Source organism: Delphinapterus leucas, chromosome 4 (assembly GCF_059928025.1).
Source record: "Delphinapterus leucas isolate spDelLeu-1000000601 "Yukka" chromosome 4, BTC_Dleu_Yukka2, whole genome shotgun sequence".
NCBI classification, from domain to species: Eukaryota; Metazoa; Chordata; class Mammalia; order Artiodactyla; family Monodontidae; genus Delphinapterus; species Delphinapterus leucas.
Window position 1 is genome coordinate 87800024 of NC_143132.1, and position 15531 is coordinate 87815554.

The 15531-nt window shown below is 40.1% G+C and overlaps 1 protein-coding gene across 1 annotated transcript in view; it reads right to left on the reverse strand.

Moving 5' to 3' along the window:
- The window catches only part of PIK3CA (phosphatidylinositol-4,5-bisphosphate 3-kinase catalytic subunit alpha), a 111353-nt gene extending 96048 nt beyond the window's left edge, over nucleotides 1–15305 (reverse strand). Inside the window, exon 1 of the mRNA XM_022571747.3 lies at nucleotides 14995–15305. The gene's annotated coding sequence lies outside the window, so the exon portion shown is untranslated. The remainder of the gene's footprint in view (nucleotides 1–14994) is intronic.
- Nucleotides 15306–15531: the final 226 nt, after the last annotated feature.

A 15531-nucleotide genomic window follows, 5' to 3' on the forward strand; every position in this document is an offset into this window, starting at 1 on the left:
TCTGCATACAGGTCTTTTGTCTCCTTAGGTAGGTTTATTCTTAGGTATTTTATTCTTTTTGTTGCAATGGTAAATGGGAGTGTTTCCTTAATTTCTCTTTCAGATTTTTCATCATCAGTGTATAGGAATGCGAGAGATTTCTGTGCATTTATTTTGTTTCCTGCTGCTTTACCAAATTCAATGATTAGCTCTAGCAGTTTTCTGGTAGCATCTTTAGGATTCTCTATGCATCATGTCATCTGCAAACAGTGAGAGTTTTACTTCTTCTTTTCCAATTTGGATTCCTTTCATTTCTTTTTCTTCTCTGATTGATGTGGCTAAAACTTCCAAAACTATGTTGAATAATAGTGGTGAGTGTGGGCACCTTTGTCTTGTTCCTGATCTTAGAAGAAATGGTTTCAGTTTTTCACCATTGAGAACGATGACGGCTGTGGGTTTGTCATATATGGCCTTTATTATGTTGAGGTAAGTTCTCTCTATGCCTACTTTCTCGAGGGTTTTTATCATAAATGGGTGTTGAATTTTGTCAACAGCTTTTTCTGAATCAACTGAGATGATCATACGGTTTTTCTCCTTCAATTTGTTAATATGGTTTATCACACAGACTGATTTGAGTATACTGAAGTATGCTTGCATTCCTGGGATAAATCCCACTTGATCATGCTGTATGATCCTTTTAATGGGCTGTTGGAGTCTGTTTGCTAGTATTTTGTTGAGGATCTTTGCATCTATGTTCATCAGTGATATTGGCCTGTAGATTTCTTTCTTTGTGACATCCTTGTCTGGTTTTGGTATCAGGGTGATGGTGGCCTCGTAGAATGAGTTTGGGAGTGTTCCTCCCTCTGCTATATTTTGGAAGAGTTTGAGAAGGATAGGCGTTAGCTCTTCTCTAAATGTTGGATAGAATTCACCTGTGAAGCCATCTGGTCCTGGGCTTTTGTTTGTTGGAAGATTTTTAATCACAGTTTCAATTTCAGTGCTTGCGGCTGGTCTGTTCATATTTTCTATTTCTTCCAGATTCAGTCTTGGCAGGTTGTACATTTCTAATAATTTGTCCATTTCTTCCAGATTATCCATTTTATTGGCATAGAGTTGCTTGTAGTAATCTCTCATGATCTTTTGTATTTCTGCAGTGTCATTGTTACTTCTCCTTTTTCATTTCTAATTCTATTGATTTGAGTCTTCTTCCTTTTTTTCTTGATGAGTCTGGCTAATGGTTTATCAACTTTGTTTATCTCCTCAAAGAACCAGTTTTTAGTGTTATTGATCTTTGCTATCGTTTCCTTCATTTCTTTTTCATTTATTTCTGATCTGATTTTTATGATTTCTTTCCTTCTGCTAACTTTAGGGGTTTTTTCTTCTTTCTTAAATTGCTTTAGGTGCAAGGTTAGGTTGTTTATTCGAGATGTTTCCTGTTTCTTAAGGTAGGATTGTATTACTATAAACTTCCCTCTTAGAACTGCTTTTGCTGCATCCCATAGGTTTCGGGTCGTCGTGTCTCCATTGTCATTTGTTTCTAGGTATTTTTTGATTTCCTCTTTGATTTCTTCAGTGATCACTTCATTATTAAGTAGTGTATTGTTTAGCCTCCAGGTGTTTGTATTTTTTACAGATCTTTTCCTGTAATTGATATCTAGTCTCATAGCGTTGTGGTCGGAAAAGATACTTGATACAATTTCAATTTTATTAAATTTACCAAGGCTTGATTTGTGACCCACGATATGATCTATCCTGGAGAATGTTCCAAGAGCACTTGAGAAAAATATGTATTCTGTTGTTTTGGGATGGAATGTCCTATAAATATCAATTAAGTCCATCTTGTTTAATGTATCATTTAAAGCTGTGTTTCCTTATTTATTTTTATTTTGGATGATCTGTCCATTGGTGATAGTGGGATGTTAAAGTCCCCTACTATGAATGTGTTACTGTCGATTTCCCCTTTTATGGCTGTTAGTATTTGCCTTATGTATCCAGGTGCTCCTATGTTGGGTGCATAAATATTTACAATTGTTATATCTTCTTCTAGGATTGATCCCTTGATCATTATGTAGTGTCCTTCTTTGTCTCTTTTAATAGTCTTTATTTTAAAGTCTATTTTGTCTGATATAAGAATGGCTACTCCAGCTTTCTTTTGGTTTTCATTTGCATGGAATATCTTTTTCCATCACCTTACTTTCAGTCTGTATGTGTCTCTAGGTCTGAAGTGGGTCTCTTGTAGACAGCATATAAATGGGTCTTGTTTTTGTATCCATTCAGCCAATCTGTGTCTTTTGATGGGAGCATTTAGTCCATTTACATTTAAGGTAATTATCGATATGTATGTTCCTCTTCCCATTTTCTTAATTGTTTTGGGTGTATTATTGTAGGTCTTTTCATTCTCTTGTGTTTCTTGCCTAGAGAAGTTCCTTTAGCATTTGTTGTAAAGCTGGTTTGGTGGTGCTGAACTCTCTCAGCTTTTGCTTGTCTGTAAAGGTTTTAATTTCTCCATCAAATCTGAATGAGATCCTTGCTGGGTAGTGTAATCTTGGTTGCAGGTTTTTCTCCTTCGTCACTTTAAATATGTCCTGCCAGTCCCTTCTGGCTTGCTGAGTTTCTGCTGAAAGATCAGCTGTTAACCTTATGGGGATTCCCTTGTGTGTTATTTGTTGTTTTTCCCTTGCTGCTTTTAATATGTTTTCTTTGTATTTAATTTTTGACAGTTTGATTAATATGTGTCTTGGCGTATTTCTCCTTGGCTTTATCCTCTATGGGAGTCTCTGTGCTTCCTCGACTTGATTAACTATTTTCTTTCCCATATTAGGGAAGTTTTCAACTATAATCTCTTCAAATATTTTCTCAGTCCGTTTCTTTTTCTCTTCTTCTTCTGGAACCCCTATAATTCGAAGGTTGGTGCATTTAATGTTGTCCCAGAGGTCTCTGAGACTGTCCTCAGTTCTTTTCATTCTTTTATCTTTATTCTGCTCTACAGTAGTTATTTCCACTATTTTATCTTCCAGGTCACTTATCCATTCTTCTGCCTCAGTGATTCTGCTATTGATCCCATCTAGAGTATTTTTTTTTTTTTTTTTGCGGTATGCGGGCCTTTCACTGTTGTGGCGTCTCCCATTGCGGAGCACACGCTCCGGACGCGCAGGCTCAGCGGCCATGGCTCACGGGCCCAGCCGCTCCGCGGCATGTGGGATCTTCCCGGACCAGGGCACAAACCCGTGTCCCCTGCATCGGCAGGCAGACTCTCAACCACTGCGCCACCAGGGAAGCCCCAATCTAGAGTATTTTTTATTTCATTTATTTTGTTGTTCATCATTGCTTGTTTCATCTTTAGATCTTCTAGGTCCTTGTTAAATGTTTCTTGCATTTTCTCTCTTCTATTTCCAAGATTTTGGATCACCTTTACTATTATTATTCTGAATTCTTTTTCAGGTAAACTGCCTATTTCCTCTTCATTTGTTAGGTTTGGTGGGTTTTTATCTTGCTCTTTCATCTGCTGTGTGTTTTTGTGTCTTCTCATTTTTCTTATCTTACGGTGTTTGGGGTCTCCTTTTTTGTAGGCTCCAGGTTTGTAGTTCCCATTGTTTTTAGTATCTGTCCCCAGTGGCTAAAGTTGGTTCAGTGGGTTGTGTAGGCTTCCTGGTGGAGGGGACTAGTGCCTGTGTTCTGGTGGATGAGGCTGGATCTTGTCTTTCTGGTGGGCAGGTCCACGTCTGGTGGTGTGTTTTGGGGTGTCTGTGGACTTATTATGATTTTTTAGGCAGCCTCTCTGCTAATGGGTGGGGTTGTGTTCGTGTCTTGCTAGTTGTTTGGCATAGGGTGTCCAGCACTGTAGCTTGCTGGTCGTTGAGTGAAGCTGGGTGCTGGTGTTGAGATGGAGATCTCTGGGAGATTTTTGCCATTTGATATTATGTGGAGCTGGGAGGTCTCTTGTGGACCAGTGTCCTGAAGTTGGCTCTCCCACCTCAGAGGCACAGCACTGACTGCTGGCTGCAGCACCAAGAGCCTTTCATCCACGCGGCTCAGAATAAAAGGGAGAAAAAGTAGAAAGAAAGAAAGAGAGGAAGGAAGAAGGGAGGGAGGGAGGGAGGGAGGGAGGGAGGAAGGAAGGAAGGAAGGAAAGAAAGAAAGAAAAGATAAAATAAAATAAAGTAAGATAAAATAAAATAGAGATATTAAAATAAAAAATAATTATTAAGAAAAAACAAATTTTTAAGGAAAAAAATAAAATACAAAATGGACGGATAGAACCCTAGGACAAATGGCGGAAGCAAAGCTATACAGAAAAAATCTCACACAGAAGCATACACATACACACTCACAAAAAGAGGAAAAAGGGAAAAAATAATAAATCTTGCTCTCAAAATCCACCTCCTCAAATTGGGATGATTCGTTGTCTATTCATGTATTCCACAGATTCAGGGTACATCAAGTTGATTGTGGAGCTTTAATCCGCTGCTTCTGAGGCTGCTGCAAGAGATTTCCCTTTCTCTTCTCTGTTCTCACAGCTCCCGGGGCTCAGCTTTGGATTTGGCCCCGCCTCTGCGTGTACGTTGCCGGAGGGCGTCTGTTCTTCCCTCAGACAGGACGGGGTTAAAGGAGCAGCTGCTTCAGGGGCTCTGGCTCACTCAGCCTGGGGGGAGGGAGGGGTACGGAGTGCAGGGCGAGCCTGCGGCAGCAGAGGCCAGCAGGACGTTGCACCAGCCTGAGGTGCGCCACGCGTTCTCCCGGGGAAGTTGTCCCTGTATCACAGGACCCTGGCAGTGGCGCGCTGCACAGGCTCCCCGGAAGGGGGTGTGGATAGTGACCTGTGCTCGCACACAGGCTTCTTGGTGGCGGCAGCAGCAGCCTTAGCGTCTCATGCCCGTCTCTGGGGTCCGCGCTTTTAGCCGCGGCTCGCGCCTGTCTCTGGAGCTCCTTTAAGCAGCGCTCTTAATCCCCTCTCCTCACGCACCAGGAAACAAAGAGGGAAGAAAAAGTCTCTTGCCTCTTCAGCAGGTCCAGACTTTTCCCCGGACTCCCTCCCGGCTAGCCGTGGTGCACTAACCCCCCTGCAGGCTGTGTTCAAGCCGCCAACCCCAGTCGTCTCCCTGTGCTCCGACCGAAGCCCAAGCCTCAGCTCCCAGCCCCGCCCGCCCCAGCGGGTGAGCAGACAAGCCTCTCGGGCTGGTGAGTGCCGGTCGGCACCGATCCTTGGTGCGGGAATCTCTCCGCTTTGCCCTCCGCACCCCTGTTGCTGTGCTCTCCTCTGTGGCTCCGAAGCTTTCCCCTCTGCCACCCGCAGTCTCCACCCACGAAAGGACTTCCTAGTGTGTGGAAACCTTTCCTCCTTCACAGCTCCCTCCCACTGGTGTAGGTCCCGTCCCTATCCTTTTGTCTCTGTTTATTCTTTTTTCTTTTGCCCTACCCAGGTACGTGGGGACTTTCTTGCCTTTTGGGAGGTCTGAGGTCTTCTGCCAGCGTTCAGTAGGTGTTCTGTAGGAGTTGTTCCACGTGTAGATGTATTTCTGGTGTATCTGTGGGAAGGAAGGTGATCTCCGTGTCTTACTCTTCCGCCATCTTCCCCGGTGATCTCCACCAATATTTTATTACAACTTTAAACGGAGTATAGTCTAGAAAAATACTAAATCTCTATGTTGTATACCTGAAACTAATTTAATATCATAAATCAACCATACTTCAACAAAAAAGAAAAAGAAAAAGGACATCTGAGGATTCTGAGATTCCAGGAATGGACAGGGAAAAACAATCCATAGGAAGCTCAGACTAGGTGTGAAAAATGTACGTCCATTTACTTAATTCCTTTCTGTCCACTAAACCTTCATTCCGATCATGCTAAGTCTCTATATGCTAACTTCTCTTAGGACTAGGTATGAAATAGAATTCAAATTCCCAGAGTGAGAATGAAACTTTAAAAAGTTGTAATAGAACAAAAAGCAAGCAGTAATGTCAAGAAGCTTGTTAGAAAGGAACCTTACCGTTCACTCTCCAGAGAAAGGATTCATTAGTAAATCCTCAAAATGTACAGGGTTCAATTCACTACATAATGTTAAAGCCCCTAAATAAATCGATGAATATGACATGGTTAGTGCTCTCAAGTAGCATACAGATATTTATTAAGTGCTTACTATGTACTAGGCACTGCTGTAAATGCTTTCATGTATTCGGCATTTAACCTTCATTATAATATTATGATGTAGGTATTGCTATTATCCCTTTTCTACAAATGAGGAAATACGTATTAACCCAGAGAATGTTTAACCCAGACAGGTTAAATAATTTGCCCTCCATTACAAAACTAGAAATTTTGACAGTCTTGCTTCAGAGCACATGCTCTTAGCCATTGTGACATATATTTAGGAAAAGAAAATTAAAGAAGCCTACATACACTGACCATATTTTGTGTATTTTCTAAGACTGTTCTGACTTCAAATATTCTGTACTGTTGTCAGATTACTTGCTCCCATTTTGGCTGGGGAAAAAAATTATTTGCAGGAGGAATGTACATAACAAATTTATATATCTGATATTTAAACTCAACAAAACACCATCGCATGATACATTTAGCTGTGCTTCAGTCGTTGTTCATTAGTAGATCATTTAGCTGTATATTAGTAGTGTCTGTGAACAACACATGGCTGTAAAAAGAGCCATTTCACTGCATAGAAATAGTCAAAATTATTCACAGTGATTTTGAGGAAATCTTAAGTCCTACAATATCACTAAGAAATTTGAAAGTTGGTCACTTCTAGTGAAAACAAACTACCAGTCCCCGAACCATAAAACCACTAATATTATAAATTGCTTTTGATTTTACTACCATTGTAATTATCAAGATTAGTACAGAAACTGCTTTGATAAAGTCATGTTCAACTTTTACAACTGGTATATACTTAGAGAAAAAGAGTATGAATATCACTTTCATAAACACTTTAAGATGCTGCCAATCAAGGTCTCAACTGCAAATAATAGCCATTAGATTTTAAGGAAATCTTCATGGGAAAAATAAATTTAAAATGATGTTACTGCTAATACTTACAATAAGTATAAAAACGACAGTGTGAAAATACAATTTTTCCTTTCTTTGCGGTCATATATGATTTGATTTCAGATCGATTTTATAGTTGTGCCTAATTTCAATCTTTTTCCTGACAATTTTTCCCATTAATGCTGCTTTACTTTTGATCACATGCCCCATAAATCTATATTCCAGAAAAGCAGCTTATTTAGCAGAAAACTCCAAGGTTTTTGTACTTGTCAAGAAGTTAACCTCCTAAGGAAAAACCCAACACACACACACACAATTCACTTGCTTTTAGTTAGGCTAAAGGCAGTCAATTGTTTCAAAATGCAATAGTACTTTCAGGTCTAGACCTGCAGTAAGTCCATCAGAAGAGTACTTGGAAAAGGATGATCTGTCAAAGAAAAGCCACAGAGATCTGCTTAGCTTGTTGAAAAATGAGTACATACTCAAAATAACTCTAAATAATACCTCATTACCTGAACAGTTTGCTGGTTAAAAACTATTCAAAAGTTGAAGGTAATTTGAACATTCATAGAAACAACAAATCAGTAGCATACACACCATTGTTTTCTGACAAGGACAATTATTTTTGTCATCTTTTCATATATCTGTCTGCACAATAGAGGATACATCTAGAAAAGAGGGTTACTATGCCTCTGGAATTATGTTTCTAAGATTAGAACATATTTTCTGAAAACCATCTAGTGGGATGGGTTACCAAAGGAAAGTATGGAACATATTTTCCTAGAAGTCTTTAACTAAAGTAAAGATGGTTGCCAATGGCTATTAAGGGTGCTGTGACAGGTTTTCTGGCCTTCATAACCCTGGCAACTGGTGTGCAATGGATGATCTACTCTCAATGCCTGTCAGTCGCTTACTGGCAATGCCTTTGCCAGTAACCAAAATGGCCATGCCTGTACAACTTTGATCCTCCAAAGTCACTGAAGGTTTCAGAAAGAAAGAAAGAAAATCTTTCCAGTCCATTCTTTTCTGATGGCAGCTTTTCTCTGTCACAGAATTTCACAAAGGGCCTTCAAATATGTGCAAATTTATAAAAAGGCAGAAAAAAAGATTTTTGCTTCTGAAGATACAACAAACTGAGATAGGACCATCTTCCCTCTAAGGAGTGGCTTAACTTACTCTTCCCTGAAATCAGAAATAGGCTTTAGGACTTCCCTGGTGGTGCAGTGGTTAAGAATCTGCCTGCCAATGCAGGGGACACGGGTTCAATCCCTGGTCCGGGAGGATCCCACATGCCACGGAGCAACTAAGCCCGTGCACCACATCTACTGAGCCTGCGCTCTAGAGCCCGCAATCCGCAACTACTGAAGCCCATGCGCCTAGGGCCTGTGCTCCACAACAAAAGAAGCCACTGCAATGAGAAGCCCATGCACCGCAACGAAGAGTAGCCCCCGCTTGCCGCAACTAGAGAAAGCCCATGTGCAGCAACAAAGACCCAACACAGCCAAAAAAATAAATTAAAAAATTAAAATAAAAAAAAAGAAAGAGACTTTAAAATGCTAGGAATCTCATAGCATTTTGGAATTGTAAAGAAGCTTAGAAATTTTGCAGGTAAAGAAAAGTGCTAAAAGGTAAAGATCTAACGCCAAAGAGCTAGTTAATAGTTCAATATAGAACCTAGATTTTCAGACTCTTGACCCAATGTTCTTTTAGGACACGGCTTCTCCTAATCTATCAATCTTTGTTAAAAATGTCTACAAACATCAGTAGAAATATGCACTAGTTAACAACTTATAGAAATGTGTTTCCTATCTACTTAAAATCTATATTCAGTAAATGATCAACTAAGACTGGCACAGCAATTTATATACTTTTCAGATAGTTTAAAATATATAGCTACTAATTGATAGAAAGATATGAAAAGTGTTTTGATTCCCAATTATGATTCTACTGCAAAAATATCACTTACTGATCACCTACTTTTGGGTACTATGCTACGTGCTGAGGATATAAAAATGAACACAAACATGGTCTCCTCCTGTTAAAAAATTTATGCTTAAAATTATCTTCATAATATTGCTTTAAATCTCTACAGTACTTTATAAGATGTATCTCTCCACTGAATCTTACTAACTCTTGGTGAGTATGGCAAGAGAGTTATGATCAGAACAGAATGATTCTATCCTAATGTAGCTTTTTTCACATCACAACACTGACTTATTTGGCTTCCACTACACAAATATTTAAAATCTGAAGTGTAGCAGATAAGTATGGCCTGTAAAAATTCTTACTGTTTTTTTTCTTTTTAAATCCCACACTTATTTCAAATGGCAATGCTGGCCCTGATACAGAGACTCCTTTGTAACAATTCCAATTATATACTAAGTGTTACTAAAACTTAACCTCTTATAAATGAGTGCAATTTAGATAAACTATCAAGCTAACTAGCAAAATGATACAGAAGAAATGAGTGTTTAATTGTCAGACCAAATACGAAATATGTTATTCTTGTACTACGTATAAATTTAAAATAATGATTAATATGTACACATTTCCCCATGAATAATTTTATGCAATTTGGATCATTTAAATTATGTCATTAATTATATGAATTATTAGCAAGCAACATATTATAATTCCTATTGTATCATTGCAGAAAGAGAGGCAAAGATGTGATACAGTCTGCCTCCTCTCCCCCTTACACAAACACAAAGTAGCAGTTTGGGATTGGAATTCAGTCTTTCAGCCATCGAGACCACAGCACCATAATCCATACTAAAAACAGTTTCACTGTAAGAAATATTAAACTTGAAGAAAAAACTCTAAACCACCACTTTTACTATAAATTTATAAACTTTTTGTTGAAGCATTTTAACTTTAAACTCCCCAAACTGTATAGTTGAGGAGAGGGAGAGAGAACATCTAAAAATTCCTTAACCAGCATCAACTGATTCATGTTAATAAAGGATTAAATGTGAATAATATAAATGTCTATAAAACGTTATCAGTATATCTAAGGTTGAATAACCTTTCTGAATGATGGAAATCTCCAGCCTTTAAATCGAATCCTCAGACTCCACTGTGTGTTCCCTCATGCTTCCTTTTTTACACCCTTAAGACTTCAGTTTCTCCTACCCGCTATTTTTAATTTTTATTACAGTGTTTTTTCTAAAAAGATAATAAAGTTCACTTTAAACATAAACTTAAGGGAGAACTCAGACAAGTCAATTTGCTTTATACAAAAATAAGACTTGTATCCAGAAACTTCAGCAGAGATACTATTACATTGTATGTAAGGTAACTCTATTACCAAATAAATGAAGGTTAAAATAATCATATAAAATTAAGATACATGGCTCCCAAATAGAGAAAGATATCAATAACTTCAGTCTGCTGATATCTGTAACCACTTCTGATATTGAGAACAATATTCTGAAATTGGTCTTGACCAGAGGTATACTCCCTGTATCTCCTAGAAATTACTAAATAAATGTTCCTGAATTTTAAGGTCTGGCAAACAGAGGTTTCACCAAAATCTCTGGGTCTTCTTTTGTAAATCATCCTTAGTTTTAATCTGTCCATTCTTTTGGAATGGTCAAGTCTGATTTTACTTATCTTTGGAGATGGCATAAGGTCATCAGTTTAGATTCTTCCTTCCTCCATATTATGTATTATGGATGTATAGATAGCTTGATACTTGCTATCCTGTCATGGTTCAAACTTCTAGGTATAATTCTTTCCCAAACAGGTTGACTAACACCTGGATGTTTTGACAGTGGAATAAGGTTCTAAGAAAATGAAACTAAAAGCCACGTGGTTTTTGGTCCCTAGTCATATCTGTAGAGCTAGCAGTCAGCAAAGTGGAAAACAGGATTTATTACATAAACTGTCTTTTTTCTTATCTCAAATAAGTCCAATCATGAGATCTAACACCTTTTAAGGGGAAAGGAAATGAACATGTTTTTAAACATCTGATCCAGGACAAAAACTTTCTTGGATCTATATTATCTCATTTAATTCAACAACAACAACAACAAGTCTGTTGAGTAGTAATTACTCCCATTATACACATTAGGAAATCTGTCCAAAGTAATCCTGCCAGTAAGTATAGAAGCCAGGTTTTGATCCAAGCAGGTTCAGATTTTCCAAAGACAATATTTTTAGTACTCATAGGATTTTAAGGCAAGATCACTGAGTACCATGTAGAACATTCAGTACAATTCCTCTATGTTACAGATGAGGAAACTGAGGCCCCAAAAGATTGAGACTTGCCCAAGGTCACACACTTGTGGTGAGGCTGGGATTTGAATTCATATCTCCTGATTTCCAGCACAGTTCTGTGTATAATTATTTGTGTGTGTGTGTGTGTGTGTGTGTGTGTGTGTGTTTGAGGTTGAGTATCACTCTTGATATAATTTATATGTAATTTAGAACATCTCAACTGTCTCCAAATGAAATTCATATGTGTGGCAGGTGCAGGGATGTACATATTTAGTGACCAAAAATAATAAATGTGTTTGGCAAGAATAAAAGCTTAATTGGCATTTATAAATTATTACATGTTGTAAAGAAGTCTGTTGTCAATATATTTATTTATTCAGTGAATAACTGCCTATTATGTACTGGCTACTGTGCTTGGCAATGAGAATACAACTGTATATAAGATAGAGCCCCTATCCTTCTCATGATTTACATCTTGGTGGAGGATACCAACAAATAAATTGGCAATTACCAATGCAGTGAGTCAATGCTATGACAGAGGAGTACAAGATATTATGGGAACAGGAAGCAAGGGCACCTAACCCAGACTAGACTTTTCAAAGGAGTTGATATGAAAGAAGAGTAGGAGTCAACCAGTTAAGGAAAGGGTATGAAATATGCAAATGTTTCAGGAAAAGCAAACAGCATTTGCACATGAAGCAGGAAAAGGCCAAGTGAGCTGGAGGAGGAGGAGGAAGAGATGAACCTAGAGAGAGAAGCAAGAAACAAATCATACAGGTCTTCGAAAGCAAGGGCTTTACAATCGTGTCTATTAGAATTACCTGGGGAACCTAAAAACAAATAAACAGATGTCTGGGGTCCCTCTCAGGCCAATTAAATCAGAATCTCTAGGAATGAGACCCCGGCACAGATATTTTTAAAAAGCTAACTAGATGATACTAATATGTGGCCAGGATCAAAAACCACTGTTTAAGCTATATGGGGAATTAAACATATACATTTATTACTGCAAATAAGGGAAAAGGTGATCTTAGTATCTCTGGGCCCTAGTTTCTTTACCTATTAAAAAGCAGGCTGGAGCAGGTTAGAGGTAGCATGATAAAATGAAAGGAGTCAAAAGCATTAGTTTTGTCAATGAGTTGTCACCTGACACCTGTCTGACCTTAGATTAAAATGTCATTTCTCAGAGACAGTAATACTGCCTTCTCTACAGGGCTGTTGTGTAGCTCAAGATAAATATATTTAATAAAATAGCTCAATAACTATGCTAATAAAATATAAACCATAGTTTTCCAAGATTTATGCTTCTAAAGTTGCACAATTTTAAAGATTATAAATATTTTCACCAGAGATAAAATCTTTTATGATGCTTAAGAAACACATTTCATTTAAAGAATCACCCCTACCTTGAAGTTCAAGATATTTAAATAATAAAATAGAGAACTGATCCTTTTAATACTATTTTAGTTTCTAAAGAGATCAAACGGGATTAAGTTTTAGCCCTTTGCAAATAAACAGATCAACAGAGCAAAATGCCCTTTAAATGGTAATAGCTAATGTTAAAAATTCTTTATTCAGTAAAGGGCACTAATAAGGAAAGTTATACACAAAGTAAACTGTTTTAGGAAATGTATGATCTACCTTATCATATATGTATTTAATTTATAAATTTACTTTTTTTTTTTTAAGGGAATACTTATTTGGGATGGAGAGGATCTTCCCCTGACAGGAAGGAAGCTCTGCCTCAAGAAGGGCTGTTCCATCCAGAGCCAGGCAAAGCCACTGCTCTTTTATAGTCTCACTTTCACATATATCTTGCCCATGAGAATATACACTTTCACGTGGTAATTTTGGGGTTTAAGTACAGCATTTGTATTTAGTGATATCTCTTTAATGCTCTACCCAATTTACTTAAAATTGAAAAAAAAACTTTAGACATATAAAAACACTGTTCTGCATTTATATGTGGTTCATTTTTAACTCTTCAACTGAAACTGATAGGAATGCCTTTCAAACTTTATATTCATAGTCAATGATAAACTATTAATATTCATTCACCTTCATTTCATGATGCTATTACTATTACGATGTGCTATCACTTCTTTCAATGACCTATTTTGTGATTTTAATAGGAAAGCACTCTATTTTACAATGATGAAAAACCCACAAGAAACTTTTGAAAAAAGTTATGGATGAAATTTAATTTTATCCAAAAACGTGAAATGAGAAAACTTAGAAAACAAAACACCAGCACACACACACACACACACACACACACACACACACACACACTGGGCCCTCTTCAGATAATTTTGGCTGATGACACTGCAGAACAGTTAATCTGATAATTAAAATTTTCCAGGACATGTGATGTTTAGATAGAGATCTATGCTGTCAACCAGAATTCAATGCTTCAGTTAAAAAATGTTAAAACTTGAATACACAGACATATTAACAAATTCTTACACTGCAATTGCTTCTGGAGTCCATTAATAAAGACGTGTTCTGATTTATACAAATTAAATTAGCAATATGGTATCTTAAGTATTTTGCAGGTCTTTCCTTAACAACACGCAATCCGGCAAATAAACAAATTTTGTACGGTGCAATGTAAGCAAATACCCAGAGAACCCATCTTCTGAGCAGGAAAACATGCGATCAGTACTGCCCACAGTAGTTCAAATGTGGCCGCAGTTAACTACCGACGACTTGAGTTACCAGGAGTTCACCTACCCAAGTTTTCTAGAGGTTCTCCCAGGCCTCACAAACTACGATTCAAAACATCATCTCGCAAACCCATGTCCTGCATGTGCACAAAGGCGCAGTGCTGGAATGAGGAAGCTTCACCAAACAAAATCACAACTCTACTTCACTAAAGAATATGTAGGCTGTTTTTACAGAGCCCCCTCTTGTTGCGCTCCCCTTACCCTTTATATAACTACGTAAACAGCTCCCCAATTACTGACAACCAAGAAAAGAGCTTTCGATTCCTAAGTCTGGTAACTAGCCACCATCACCACTATTCCTTTTGCATCCTAAAATAAACCCCTCAAACCGCGATCAAAACACACTGGCCGAACGTCTGGTGTTGACACAGCCCAATCCTGGGCGCTACCCTACCTTTCCGAGCCACTTAGGAGCTATGAAGCAGGCACCACATAACAGAATTAGTAAAGGCACAAATCACGAGACAACGTCTCAGGTCTATGAATGAAAGATCCAATACGTTTGACTGTCTCGGTTAAGACGAAAACAACAACTTCGAGAGGAAGGGTGGGAGGAGAACAGCAGGGTGGGGGGAGGTTTTCCTTCCAAGCCCCAGCCGGGCGATTTAAACCCAGTATGAGGCAAACGCAGGGTCGCCGGGCTGGCGGGGCCGGAGTCCTCGGGCGTGACAGCCCCTCAGGAACAGCTCGCGGCTCGGCGCCGGGATCCCTCACGCCGCGGTGCTCGCGGGCCGGGTGGATGTGCAAGGGCGAGGGGGACCGAGCCACCGCGGCCGGGGCGGAGGCCCTGGGCGCACTTCCTCAGTCCTAGCCGCCCCATCCCCAAAAATGGGAGAGGAAGGAAACGAGGAGCGAGGCTGCGGCCAGAGGGAGAAAGAGGGAGCGGCGAACCCTCGCCTCTGCATCTGGGTGAGGCCAGCAGCAGGCGGGGTAGAGGGAGCGGCGATCGCAAGCGAACTCCGATGCGGGCCGACGCTGAGAGAAACGACCGGCAGGCAGCCCCCGCCCAAGACGAGCACCCACCCGGCCCCATCCCGACCGCGCCCGCTCCCGGCCAGTCCGCTTTCTACTCACGCTTGGGGCTCCTCGAGGCTCCGCGGCTCTAACCGCATTGGGTCCCAGCCCCGCGGGCGGCGGCGGCGCCGAGGGAGAGGTGAGCGGGCGGCACAGCCCCCGCCTCCCGGCCCCTCTCCCCCGCCGCTCCGGAGCTGCCCGGCCGGGCCCGAGCCCTGCCTCGCCGGCAGCCCCAGCCCCAGCGGCCCGGCGGCAGCAGCCCGAGACCTCAGCGGCCGCAGCGGCGGCACCGGAACTGCCGCTTTCTCCTTCTCGTTGCCTCTCCTCGCTAGCCCCAGCCACACGCCCCCGCCCCCGTCTCCTTTCTCTGTCACCCCTGTTTTTTTCCTTTTGTTTCCAGAATAAACTTTATTGGTCTCTTTTTCCGCTCACATCGTGTAAACAAACAACGAACTCTTCCCCACCCCCTCGACTCCCCCCTCCTCGGGCAGAGGAGGAGGGTGAGAGCTGAGGAGGGGCCGAGCCTACTATGCCCCGGAAGCAGATGAGCAAATGAAGGGAAGTGAAACTGCGGAGACCAGGAGTGGGAAGTGGGTA